Below are 13164 nucleotides of genomic sequence, written 5' to 3' on the forward strand. Positions count from 1 at the left end.
AAAAGCCAACCAGCTCCTATTTTGGCATGCAATTCTCACAGTATGTCTAGCTGTAAGAATCTAGGAAGCTTCTCTGCAATGTATTTGTGCTACAACAAACCATCTCATTCTCTTTCCTCTTCCTCCATCTAAAATGCAAAAGGTCCATGCAGCCCCAGTGTAAATACCCATGGCACCAGGGCCCTGGGCTGCAGGCTACAGTGGCAGGTTGTGAGCAGCACATTCTGTTTTCCTCATTTCTACTGCGCGGAGATTCTTTGAACAGAGTCTGTGCCTCCAGAGTAAAACTGAAGATATGTCAGGCTAAGTTAATTTGTGGGCTAGACAAGCTTAAAAGTATCCCTTTAAGGATTTTGCACAGAATGTACTGGTGTCTCCAGACTTGGAAAGAGTTCACTTTTCTGAGTCAGGCAATGGGAGCCAAATTCAGATGTGAATCTGAGTTCTGCAATTCTGGAGGGAGTCTGTGTTGGTGTATTTTACACCTTCTTCCGCCTCCCCTCCTCCCAGGAGTGCATTACACTGACCCAGCTTCCCTCAGACTGAGTTTTCATTTATGTTCACTGAGATGCACTCAGGCTCACATCCACCAGCCACAGTATAAATCCCTTGGCTTCTCACACGAGCTCTGAACCTGGACATCCAAAGCTGCATTTAAGGAATTTAAGGAAGTCTTAGGTTAGTTAACCCCCCACCTAATGGGAGGGAGTGGAGTGGAGTAAGAAGATCAGCTAATAAGAGAGCATAAGTCAAAATTTTGAGGCTTCCTGGCTCATTTACTTCTGAACACTGGTGATTGAGTATTGTCTGGCCTAGGATGTTTGCATTTACTCCTAAAAGTATTCTAAAACTGCTTCTAGAAAGTGGAGCTGGGGACCTTTCTGATGTATTTTTGGGACCCTGGTCCTGTGCTGACAAATACCAAAGATCCAAGACTATCTGGAGTGGCAGAGGAGAGCTCATCATGCAGTCTCCTCCCACCACCCAATCCAGGATGGGCATGGGTTACACACCCCAGGGAATCAGGGCCCATGACTTAGTTCAAGATTAATCATTTCTGTGTTCCATGGTAATATATGTATGTTAACATACACATCATTATCAACAATGTTGTAATTATCAACACTGTTCACATTATCAATGATAGTATCATAAATTTAATAATCAACATACCACTGATACCCTGAGGACAGCTATTTATCACTTCAGTAGAAAAGAGAGAGCTATTGAAGAACATATTTACAGGTAGAAACGTAGCATATGTGATCAAGAATACAAGTGAGAATAAACTTTAAGGCACCTTGGATGTTTAGATTTAAATAACCTAATGACCATTATCATATATTCTGAGTCATATTTGCTTTGTCTTCACATCTGTGCAACAACATTGTTATAAGTAGAGAGAAGCATTTCAGTCTATGTATTGTTTAGCAGGTAGAGGATTCATTGCAAATGCTTGAGCTGTTTGTTGATGGTAGCGTTTGAAGGGGATTTGGAAACATCCTGCACAGACTGCAGCTGTCCTTTAGTTTAGGTATGGCATATCTAGTTTCAAACACTGTGCATTGCATGCAGCATGTACCACGGTTAGTCTTCTGCAGTACGTAATATCTCCATAGAATGTGTCCCACTGACTTATCAAATATGTGGGTCAGCACATTGTGAAGTAGTGCATCTTCTGAATTGTTTGGATTTTAAGGGGCACCCAAACCCACAAATAAGTTCAACACCAGAGCACATTATTATTACTATTTTTTCCCATTCAGAAGTGAATTTGAGCCTGAATACAAAGCCACTAAAAAGGTGATTTTGGTGTTTGACTATCAAGCATGGAGGCACATTTAGATGGAAATCAGGCATGTGAAGCATACTAGATGCTTGCATGCTGCACCTGAGCCAGCTTTGAATGGCCATTTTGTGGAGCATAACTGCGGATGCATGATATTACTGTCTGAAAATGAAATCTGGACATCATCTTAAGAATAACTTCTTTGGGGGATATTTGACATTAAAAAAAAAAGCTACTTGGAAAGCTTCACCAACCGATTTGTCAGTGAAATAGCTGTAGTCACATTTGCTTTGTTCACATTTTGACTTAACAGTTCTGATATAAAAGTTCTTAAATTTTTTAGGCAACCATTCTTCAGGAACACTAGTGGGCTCAGTGTTGGCCAAGTCCCTGGAGAGCGTAGGAATTGTACATACCTTGGGAAGGGGGGGACATACTGTCTGACTGAAATTATTTTCCCATCCACATCAAATATGATTGGCTTTGGTGGTGCTCTACATTATGATTACCTGTGTTGTTCTCACTCTCTGGATGAATAACATGCTTCAGCTTCCTGAGCTGCTAAGCTGGTACCTTTCATCAGCACTAAATTCACACTGAAAAGCAAAGGAAATGAAGCCATTACAATTTAGTTAAGGAAATGTGCCAAGAATGAAAATAGCACAGCCTTAATCCTTTCTCATGACAAAGGGACAGTTTTCACAGGTTGTATGTGATAAAAATATCACTTTACATTGAATATTACTGTCAGACAGTCATATAAAGGTTTTTGTAAAGGGTGTGATTTATTTATGTAGCAGAAAGAACTTTCCCCTCCAAACATGAATTAAAGTCAAGGTTGTATGTTCTTGAACTTGGACCAGTTTTTCTTATATCATCCTCTCCCATTGCTTGCCAAAGTGGAAGAGACAGAAGGCCCCATGAAGAAAACATCTCTCAGCATCAGCCGAATTAGGGAATGTAGGCTTTGAAATGAAGGAAAGGTGATCTCTCAGGGTAGTTTATTCCATCAACAATTTCCAGCATTCTCAGGACATCTGTAAGTAGTGTAATCTCAATTTCCTTTTCCTCAGCACTTTATAAAATTGAATGTACGTGAGGAGAGAAAGAGGGAAGATAACCTGATCATGTTTAGGTGCGATTACGCAACTGCTGTGACTTAATGATTGAGTCTGAACAATGCTTTGCAAATAGCAAACACAACAAGTTCTCTATTACTTTTTTTTTTTTTTTTTTTTTTTTTCCTATAATGATTATATCTATCAAAGTTCAGGGGAAAATATTCTTTTCCTTGGTAAACATCAGGTCTGCTTTTTTCATTTTCAGTAAAAAATGGTGAAGTTCATAAATAATTATTCCTTTGCATGTTCTCTCTTTTAATTATATATGATAGAACTTACTACTCTGAAAACAAACAAACAAGACCAACGGGTTTACCCTTTTCTGTTGCTTTTAGATGTCAGAATAAAGATCAATTTGAAGTTTAGTCCAACATGGAAATCAGGTATGTGTTCTGTTCCGCACTGCAGTGTGTGACAAGTCATTTCAACTTGCTGTGGAGAGTATCCGACCCTTCCCAGTTCTGCCTTCTCATCACTCCCTTCCTGCAGATATTACTGACCATTGTGTTTGCTGGTGGGGCTGTTCTGGTGTGCTTTTTTTTTGAACCTGTTCAAATAGAAAGGCTATGTAAAACACTTTAGTGTTTGCTAACCATGACGAATCAGATGAGGTGGTGCTCTCAAGAGCAGATCAGCCAGCAGAATTGAACTCCAACAGGCTTGGAGCTTGTGAATAAATAAATATATATGTATATATATTTCACAAATGTGAGCTGGGGAGAGAAAAGTATGCTGAAATAAATGGTAGTCAGGTAGCTTCTGAAGAAGCAAACAGGAAAACGGACCACTGTGGTCAATAGGATAGAGGTCATTCACACCAAAATCAGTCAAACTCAAGTCCAGAACAAGTTTCTGTTTCGTACCCTGTTGTGGCTCTAGTCAACTAGCAGCATAGCACTCTTCTTGGTGATTTCAACACCTGTTCTCTGTTATCTTGGTAGCAGAAGGTTTTCCCTGTGGAAGTGAACTGCATTTTCCCACACGCTATTGTGGATAACAACTTCTGGGCCCTGAGAAGACCCCTAACCAGAAATCAGCATCAGAAAAAACACAGCTGGGATGAGCTACTTCCTAACATGAGTCAATATATGGCCATTGTAAAGCTCAGCCAAATTCACATCAACAGCCCAGTGCATCGTGTGTGAGTCTGCCATACACATACTCAAAAGTTCCTCTGTTCCCATTCCTTGTGCACCGCAAAAGTGAATAAACCTACGAAAATATTGAAACAAGATTTGGATCCTATAGGAGTGTTTTTCACTCCTCCACATCACTCTTCTCCCTTCACAACAATGTGGTGCCTCAGCTCCATATGGCAAATCATATGCAGATGACTGTAAATGGAGTTTAGTAGCTGCAGCTCTGGATGCCAGATTCTTGCCTTGCAAGGGAGCTCATATGAGCTATCAAAGGGCAAGAGAAGCCATAGAGCCTCAGTACAGCTGAGCTTGGGATTTCTGCCAGCAGTGGAAGCTGTAGTTAGTTGAGGGCTGCCCAATCCATCCAGACTGCATGAGCAACAACAGATTGGGGTCAGACTCCAGAGTCTCTGAGGTTCAAGGTGAATTGCCAGGGCTTGAAGGTTTGTTCTGTGGATGATTGGTCAACATGCCCCTGAGAGCAGGCTCACACATCCAGCCAGAAATGGGTCAGAGCCTCCCACACGTCCCTGAGCTATGCATCTTTGTAGGTCCTCTAATCTTTTGCTTCCCTGCCAGTTTCCTACAGTGGAAGGAATGATATTTCAGACATTTGAACATCACTCATGTTTATGAGTAAGCACTCTCCCTCTGTCTGTTATCAAGCAGGAGTTCAATGCTAGGGCTTGAGTCATAGGGTCTCCCAAACACTTTAAATAGTCAGTTCCAAATCTGCAGCCTGAGCAGCTCAGTCTGCTTGAACAACTGTTTGGTCCTATCAGAGTGCCATGCCTGCCAGACATGCTCTGAATGTATACAGCAGTGCCACGAGAGCTGCTCTTCTCTGACTGCTGAGATGGTTATGGTCAGAATTGGTTTCTAGCACAAAGGCTTAGATACATTTCTTTTTTCTTTAAGGCAGTATTTTAGGGCTCAGAAACTAATGCAGTCACCAGTCTTGCCCTTCAGCTGCAGCTGAAGATCTTGCCAGGGAGCTTGGGACAAGAGAATGTGCAAAGGTTGATTTATTTTTCCTTGGATTCCTTGATCTTGAGCTAGTTGGCTGTGACCCTTTGTATAACTGCACTAGCCCAATGTGTGCCATAGGACAATCATTTTAAGTCATGTGGATTATATTCAATGGGTTTTCCAGAGTTCAAGAAAAGTTGCATGCTGCTCTGTGGTGAGTAGGAAATTAATTGCTTCTAGCTGGTTCCTCGGTCACCAGGTGATGTCTCCTCAGCCACAAGGCAGTCCTCCGGTGAGCAGGTAAGAGAGCTTTATCTCTGCTCTACACTTGTCAGCTCTAGGCAACTGTAGTCTGCTAAGAGAAGCATTTGACTAAGAAGTGTGGTCAATTTCAGAGTACTGATAGTTGTGTCTACTTGACATTTGTAACCACTAAAAGGCAGAGGATGACCCGTGCAAAAATAGTTCAGTCAAGGCAGATGAGAAGCCATCTAAATCATTTCTCATCAACCATGTTATGTAAGACAAGCAAATAGATCAAACTGGTAGACTTCAGTAACGGCATTTTCCAGCTTTCAACTGGTGCATCTTTGCTCTAACTCACAGGAGAAATATGTTCTCAGCTGGAATGTGCACGTATCCTTATTCTCTGTGGTACAGCTCATTCTCATTTGGAGACTTTCTTGCACAAACTGGAAATGGTCAGACTGAAAAGCTTCCAAGTGTGACACACTCCAGGTTTTTCTTGTGGTGTGTCATTCTCCTCTTTTCTTCTCTTTTGATTACATTGCCCACTTTTTCTAATGCTTGAACTAAAAAGAAGAAAATAAAGGAAGAATTTTGTAATTTTGATAATGTCAGAACAAAATGTTTCACATTTTCAGAATTCCACTTTCCTCCCCCACATTGTTTGGCTGAAACAATTTGCTGAATTCAATCCAAGCTCCCAAATAGCTTCAGTCATCCTGCATTTTTTGGCGAGTAAACTATTTGTCTAAAAATTTTTTGTCCAGCTCTAAAATTTATCTCAAAGTTCTCACAAAAGCGATTTAAAACAGAGCAGTTACCACTGCCATATTTGGAGGGGAAGAACGACCGTCCACTTGTGGTTGTGAGCATCATGCAGCGGGGACCCCAAGTGCTTTGATGTTAAAGGTGATAGCTCAGCCAACCATAGCATAAATAATTATAGGCTACCTGTTTATGTGTTCTTGAATTTTCATTGACTTCCATCCATCCTCTGAAGTTGTGTCATTGCACTCCTACTTTTGAATATGTGCTAATTTCCATCTCAGTGGGGTCTTACAGAGCTTTAGTTATGCATCCTGTCTATCTCTCTAGGTTATGCAATATACAATTAAATAATGCTTTTCAGGTGGTTTAGGCTCCATGAGTAAAAGACAATAGAAAAATTCAAATTGTCATTCTCACGAAGTTTATTACTTTGTATTCATGAGATACTATCTCTGTAGACTTTACTTGCATAAATAATTTTGCTTTCTGTAACATCTCTAACTAATCACAGTTGCAGTATGACAGATCCAAATTGGACAGATGTTTCTTAAAAATAAAATGTCCAAAGGCAATAGTGTTGAAGTTGCCAATGAAAAAACAAAGACATCTGTACTTTTAAACTAAATTTGAAAGTTTTTTCATTCCTTCTCTTATGTTTCTATAATTTTAGGTCACATTAGAATTAGTCTTTTGTCTAGTAATGTCAAAAACTGACAACGAAATCTATTTAATTTGGTGTTACTCTATGAACTTCTCTATGCTTTGCAAATATTTCTTCCTGGAGTGACAATTTCTCATGGACTGTTAGACCAGCAAATGCATATTTCATGCACTTTCATGTGTTTATCAACTTAAACCACAATTCCTGTGAATTTCTGTTTCTATTCTTAGACTGGTGTTCATATTAAAAAGGCATCATCACATTTCTGTATCACATTGTTTGCTCTTTAAGTATGTTCTTTATGTTTTAACTACACTGCTTGTTTATGTGTAGTTAAAGTATTTTTCTGAGCAATAGATTTGATGTAATCCCAAGAGTGTTAACCATTTTTGATATGATAGAAAGGTAGAGGCGAGAGCCATAATACCTAACAGAATCTGATTATGTTCTATTTTACTTTTTCACACTCTACATCAATATGATGTAGTGTAAAAATCAATTTATTAGTAAGTGTGGTATAAATGCCCAAGTACAATAAAAGTGAAGCAGGAGAGAATGAAAAAGAAGGCACACTCGTCCCACTCTGTATACACTTAATTGATTTTGGGAGGCGTGTCAAGGAAAGCAGACTTGCAAGCTGTCACTTCTATAAAAAAAAGATAATTTCCTTGCAGGATAAGAAAGATAACCAGAGTGATACTTATACCGACATATAAAACATAAAAAAGTCTGTATGTAGATACATATTTTTCTTTCGCTCAGTTTTTCAGTCCAGATAGCACATCTGATTTTTGTATGCATGCTGAAAAGACTAAGAAGAAGCTTATCACAAGATTTCTGCATAGGCTGGAAAATGGATGGACCACTTTCTCAGCGGTAGTCTAACACTCTTTCACTGATGTTTTTTAAAACAGCCTGTATTTTGCTGTTTTGTGGACATGCCGCAATTTGTTTTTCAGGGTCTGCCTTCCAGTGGTGCAAAGTCTCTGAGCACATGCAACAGAGGAGTGGGTGCTCTTGCCAATGGGAGCCATTGGTTTCCTGTATTACCAACGCACCCAAACTATTGGCTGTCTAAACTGGTGGAAGCGAAGAACAGCTTACCTTAAGGTACCGTTCTCTTTTTACTTACTATGTCACAATATAAATACACTCATCAAGACACATAGGTATTAATACAGCTTTCTGAAAGCAACACTGACTTTGTTTTCCTTCTTAAAGCTCAGATAAACTACTCACATTTTAAAATATACCAAGGGTTTTTAAACTATGAAACTCAGACACACAATGTCAATTCTACACTAAGATTTCAGATCTAAGTAATTGTTTAAATTATGCTTTCCTATTTTCATCATTCCTGTTAAAGACATCTTTAGAGATTGTCTATCAAACTATTAGAAATTCTATGAAGTCTTTGAGAATGGAAGCGACTTGAGTGCTGCATTCAAAAAGCACTAATGGGGTTGGACACAAAGTAGTCTTATTTAATGAAGATTCAAGTGCTCATTCTTACTTTGAACATTGTCTTTAGGATAAATTTAAAACCTCATTTGGATTAATTTTCATACTATATTATAAAAATATATAAAAAAATCAAAAATGAGGTTTTATAAAGATAATACTAATTATATCATAGCTATCTTTTGAGTGACGACATAATATTTCATGAGATTTTACTGATAGTTAATCTAGCATGATAAATAGAATTAAGAGAGCTTCTCAGAGAAAATGCTTATCAGCTACAAGCAAAAAAAAAAAAGAAAGAGGTAATTAATGTTCATTTATTTAATGCTGCCCTACAACGAAGACCCTAGAGCCTTATAAATCCTATGTGGTTGGTTCTTTGCAGCAGCCAGCAGAAGAGGACCAAAACTGATTTGGGTTCTGCCTGATTTATCTTCAGTACCCAGCCACTGGTGAATATCCTGTCTATAATTAAGGGCAAGACTAAATTTGCATCCAACTTTTACCAGAGTTTGATGGATGAGAGGGGCTCAGGCTTAGGGATTTGGGTTATATAATGCTACACAGTGCACAGAGGTTTCTTAGATTTGAGTCTGGAGTCCAGCTCCCCAGTCTGTCAGGATCCTGATCTGAAACTATGACTTAGGCACCACTTGAACTATTTCGTCACAAAACAAAAAAAGCTAGGCTAGCATTCAGCAAATAACTTTTTTTTTTTTTTTTTTTCTTCAAGGTAATATAAACACTGTATACTGGACATACTTCTTTCTTTGGCTACACAATGATTCTTGTCTTTGTTTCCCATGACACTTTTTGTTGTTATTTTGCAAGGCTTTCAAAAGAGTTAAATGGTAGTATGTTTACTTGAAACCAAAGGAAAAGTTCTTTCAGGGCTCAAAAATAATTTTTGTATTTCTAAAGAAGCTTTCAAAATATGATGGCCAAAATATTTGAAAAATGTGTCCCTGTGGTGATGTCATCCTCAAGGGAAACATACTTCTGATATGAAGTATTCCCATCAGGAATCTTGGAGATCTTACATCTGTATTCTTAACCTCAAGAGGTTATCAAATGATAATAGTTAATTGTAAAATGGGATGTCATCTAATGGAGTGCTGGCAGGCATGTTGGCCGGTAGTTATAGGTCATTGCACAAATATTTATAGAGGAAGTGAAGGCTTCATTTGGCCTTAATAATCAGACATCTTAGACAAATATTCATAAAGTGAAAAATGCTCAGATTCAGGCAGAACCAGATTCTTGCCGATCATTTTGGAGTGGTAAGCAACACATCCAAGTGCACACACCAGAGGGGCAGAAATGCCCTGTGGTTGTAGAAGATATCTGCAATCAAAGACTGCAATGTTGTTCCTTGGTTAGTGGTGATGCCCAGATACACTTCTGGGTCAACCTGACCATCAGACTCATCATATTTAGGAAATACTGGCTTGCCTGTACAAGAGTTTGGGAAGCAGCAGTCTATGGAAGCATCCATGTGAGTGAGGAATTCCACTGTAGGGAGCACCCTGAAGGCATCTCCCTTGACAAGGCTAAAGAGTACCCATGGGTGTACCTCTCTCCTTTGCCTGGGAAAATGGGGTGCTGCCAGGACAGTTTTCCTCTCCTCTGCTGGAAACCTCCTTGTTTCTCAACAGCAGCAGTGTCAGGTTGTCCCATATCATGGTAGTAGCACCTCCTTCTCCCACATCACTGTCCTGGCCCTGAGATGCTGTGGAACCTGCCTAGGGAGGCAGCTGGTGATAAAGCTAGAGAGAGAAGGGCTTTGAGTGTTGGCTTTTGGCAGCTGTCCACAGTGACTGACCTTCTATCACTCCTCCAGCCTGTGGCAGGGAGCACTCCACCTCCTGGCAGTGACAGTGCTAGGGCCAGCAGCAGAGGCTTTAACCCGAATTGGCCACCAGCAGGGCTCAAGCACGGGTAGTCCCTCTGGGAAATTAATCCAAATTAAGCAGAGGTGCAAAGCAGATTTACCAGCTGTAATAAAGCATTCATCTTAAGATTTAGGTTAACCACATTATGAGTGGAATTAAGTTGTGCTGAAATCAGGTCACTGTAATTCTGAATAGCAACATGCACGCAAGAGTTTGATAGGGTGTAACTAATCCACTTAAAGCTAATTCAGACTGTAGTTCAGGGCTCTCCCCCTGCAGACTGGGCTATGCTGTATCTCACAGCATTACTTCAGCAGCAGAGCTGGTGGCAGGGAGTCAGCTCCTGCCCTGATGCACCCCCACCTTCCCCATGCAGCCTTGTGCGGATGGAGGAATCGCGACTACGGGACCAAAGCTGGCCCTAACAGTTGTTTTCCTGACAAAGCAGATAGGAGTGCTCAGGCCTGCCAGTGGCACTGTCCTCCAGCAATGCGAAGCCCCGTGCGACGTGATGCAGCTGTGCTGGAGGAATGCGAGCCCATGCTGAGAGCAACAGCGGAGGCTGCAGGCTTGGCTCCAGAGCCCGCTCCTTCCTCGCTCGCTCGGGCAACGGAGGCTGCAGTGAGAGCAGGATCCCTGTGACGGCACCAGAAGTTGGATTCCTGCACTGAGTCACTTAGCAGAGATATCGAACCAGCTCTGGTCTCCGTGCTGCTGGCACAGCTGGCTGCGGCTCCAGGCGGAGATGCTTGTGTGGAGGAATCCAGAGCCACCCAAGTCGCGGCCGTGGAGGAGACCACAGGCACTCTGGGTCCTGCCGCGTGTGCTCTGTGGAGGGCATCCTTAAGTGCCAGGAAAGTTTAATCTGGGTCCTGGTCAGAAGTTCACAGTCAGCTCTTTTGGCATTTTCACATCCCTTCTTCAGTCCTCACCCCAGTTTTTGGTGTAAGGGCTGTGAAGCAGAAGGGGCCTGCGATCTGCAGTGCAGGGCTTGGGCTGCTGGGTGAGCTTGCACCTCTGGGCAGCAATACTTGGACCTGGCTTTGCTTACCTGGCCGGGTTCTCTATGGGCAGAGCAAGACAGCCCTCTGGCTCCCATCTCTGTCCCTGGAGGTGGGTCTGTGCCTGGCCCACTTGCAGCACACTGCTGTGGCCTCACCCTAGGGGCCTCTCTGGGCCACCTGGGTCGCTGTGTGTCATGCATGGGAACAGCCACCACTGCAAGCTCTCCTCCACGTCAGAAGGACCCCTGATCAGCAGCACACCAGTCCACCAGACCAGCTCAAAGTAGCTCTCTCAGCTCAAATCCAAAACCTGAGCTGATATCTGTCAGATAGACAGCAGTACCTACCCTGGGTCTGAAGCACACTGTGCTCCAAGCACCTCAATGTCCTGGCTGCACTGTTCATGTCAGAAGATGTCCTGGTGTCCTCAGCAGCCTCTTCTGCAGTCCTGGAGAGGGGTAGAAGAGGTGATTGCAGAAGCAGCAGGTTTTGTCAGAGGTTTCCTTGCAATGTCGTCAGAGCTGCCAGTAGGCAGCGCCATGGCAGGCTTGAAGAGCTGACACAGCAGCCAGGCAGCTGGCAGGAGACGTTTAATGGAGCAAAAAGAAATGTGATTTCCTGGGGCATCCTGGCCAGGGATATTTCCTGGTACTGCTTCTTGAATCATATGCATGTCCCTGCTCTTTTTTAACTCATTCTGTGCCAATTCAATCCACCTATTAGCCTGTGTAAATCCAAAACTTTACACAACTCATTACATCTGTAATAAGGAGAAGTCTCCTTGTCATTGTGGGTACCTTCAGATGTGCAAATCTGCTGCCACCTCATATCTGAGACACTTGCACGGCACTTCTGTTTTCACCTCGCAAAATGTCTCCCAATAGCTCCCCCACATCAGGAGGAAGGGACATAAGCAAACCTTATGGCAGGAGTTGATTTGTCATAGGATTCATTCCTTAAGTTAATCAAATGAATTATATGTCTGCCTCATTAGTAGATATCATACAGATAGATGTCTTGGCTTCCAATCTCCAAAGGAAACACACATAATGGTTTAGGAGACTGGACCTTAACCTTAGATTGTTATACCCCATGATTTTACCTTAGCAAGGCCTCGTTTCAATAGACACAATACCAAAGAAATGTGTTTTTTGTACCTCACTTATATTAGTTTATTTTATGGAAAATAAAAAGGCAAAAAGCATACTGGTGGTGGGACTTTAGAAAATTTTTTCCTACGGACCTAGAAGAATAGCATTTTAAAATCTTAATTGTAAGGAAATTTCTCCATTCTTCCTCATTTCTGAGATGCGCATATATTTATTCTTGCTATTGAACAGACACTCTGATGTTTATCAACAACATGCAGAGACATCCATGTACATTAATCCAGAAACCTTAACTAAACCAAAGTGCAATTCTTTTTTACATTGTAAACTCTTAAGCACAGCAAAGCCTTGAATTGTCAAGATGGCTAAAACATATCAGAGACTGATGCATGCAAAGAACACGTAATAGCTCAAGTTTGGGCTTTTTGTATATGTTAGGAATAGTTAAAAATATGTCTCATCATCAGTTACTGTAAATCTCTGCTGGAAGAAGGCCTCAGAAATCACAAATGTGTCACTTCTCTACTTCTGCACATTCTGCTGATTCATCCATGCAAGTAACCAAACTGCCCTGTATAATAAGACAGTGACACTCACAGCCTTCCAGACTCATCCATAAGATCAGAGCTCAGTTTGTTTGACAAAAACAGAACAGACAAAACATGTCTGCCTTCCTTTTTCCCATTTGAGGTACAAAAGATGCAGCAAGTCTCCTTTATTGGGCATCTCATTTTTCCATGCAATGTGTACAGCTAAAAATAACCCATAAGTAATATTGATGATAGCTGTCATCCCAGATGCAATCAGTTAATTGCTATGATAGTCACATCACCAACATCACTGGGAAATCTACTTACATGTCTCTCTCAGACTTGGAAAAAGCAAAAAGCAGTGAGTTCAGAAAATATGAGATTTTGGTTCACAGAAATATGACATTAAAGACATCTTGTATTGTATATATGTGACTAAGGGAGACCTCCAGATCTAATGGCTTTGCCATGA

The 13164-nt window shown here is 41.3% G+C and overlaps 1 long non-coding RNA gene across 1 annotated transcript in view; it reads left to right on the forward strand.

Annotated features, from left to right (window-relative positions):
• The first annotated feature begins 4818 nt into the window (after positions 1-4818).
• The window catches only part of LOC137851833 (uncharacterized), a 70405-nt gene continuing 62059 nt past the window's right edge, over positions 4819-13164 (forward strand). Inside the window, exons 1-2 of the long non-coding RNA XR_011093512.1 lie at positions 4819-5318; positions 7653-7803. This is a non-coding gene — a long non-coding RNA (uncharacterized lncRNA). The remainder of the gene's footprint in view (positions 5319-7652; positions 7804-13164) is intronic.

The sequence above is a fragment of the Anas acuta genome, chromosome 2 (genome assembly GCF_963932015.1).
Source record: "Anas acuta chromosome 2, bAnaAcu1.1, whole genome shotgun sequence".
NCBI classification, from domain to species: Eukaryota; Metazoa; Chordata; class Aves; order Anseriformes; family Anatidae; genus Anas; species Anas acuta.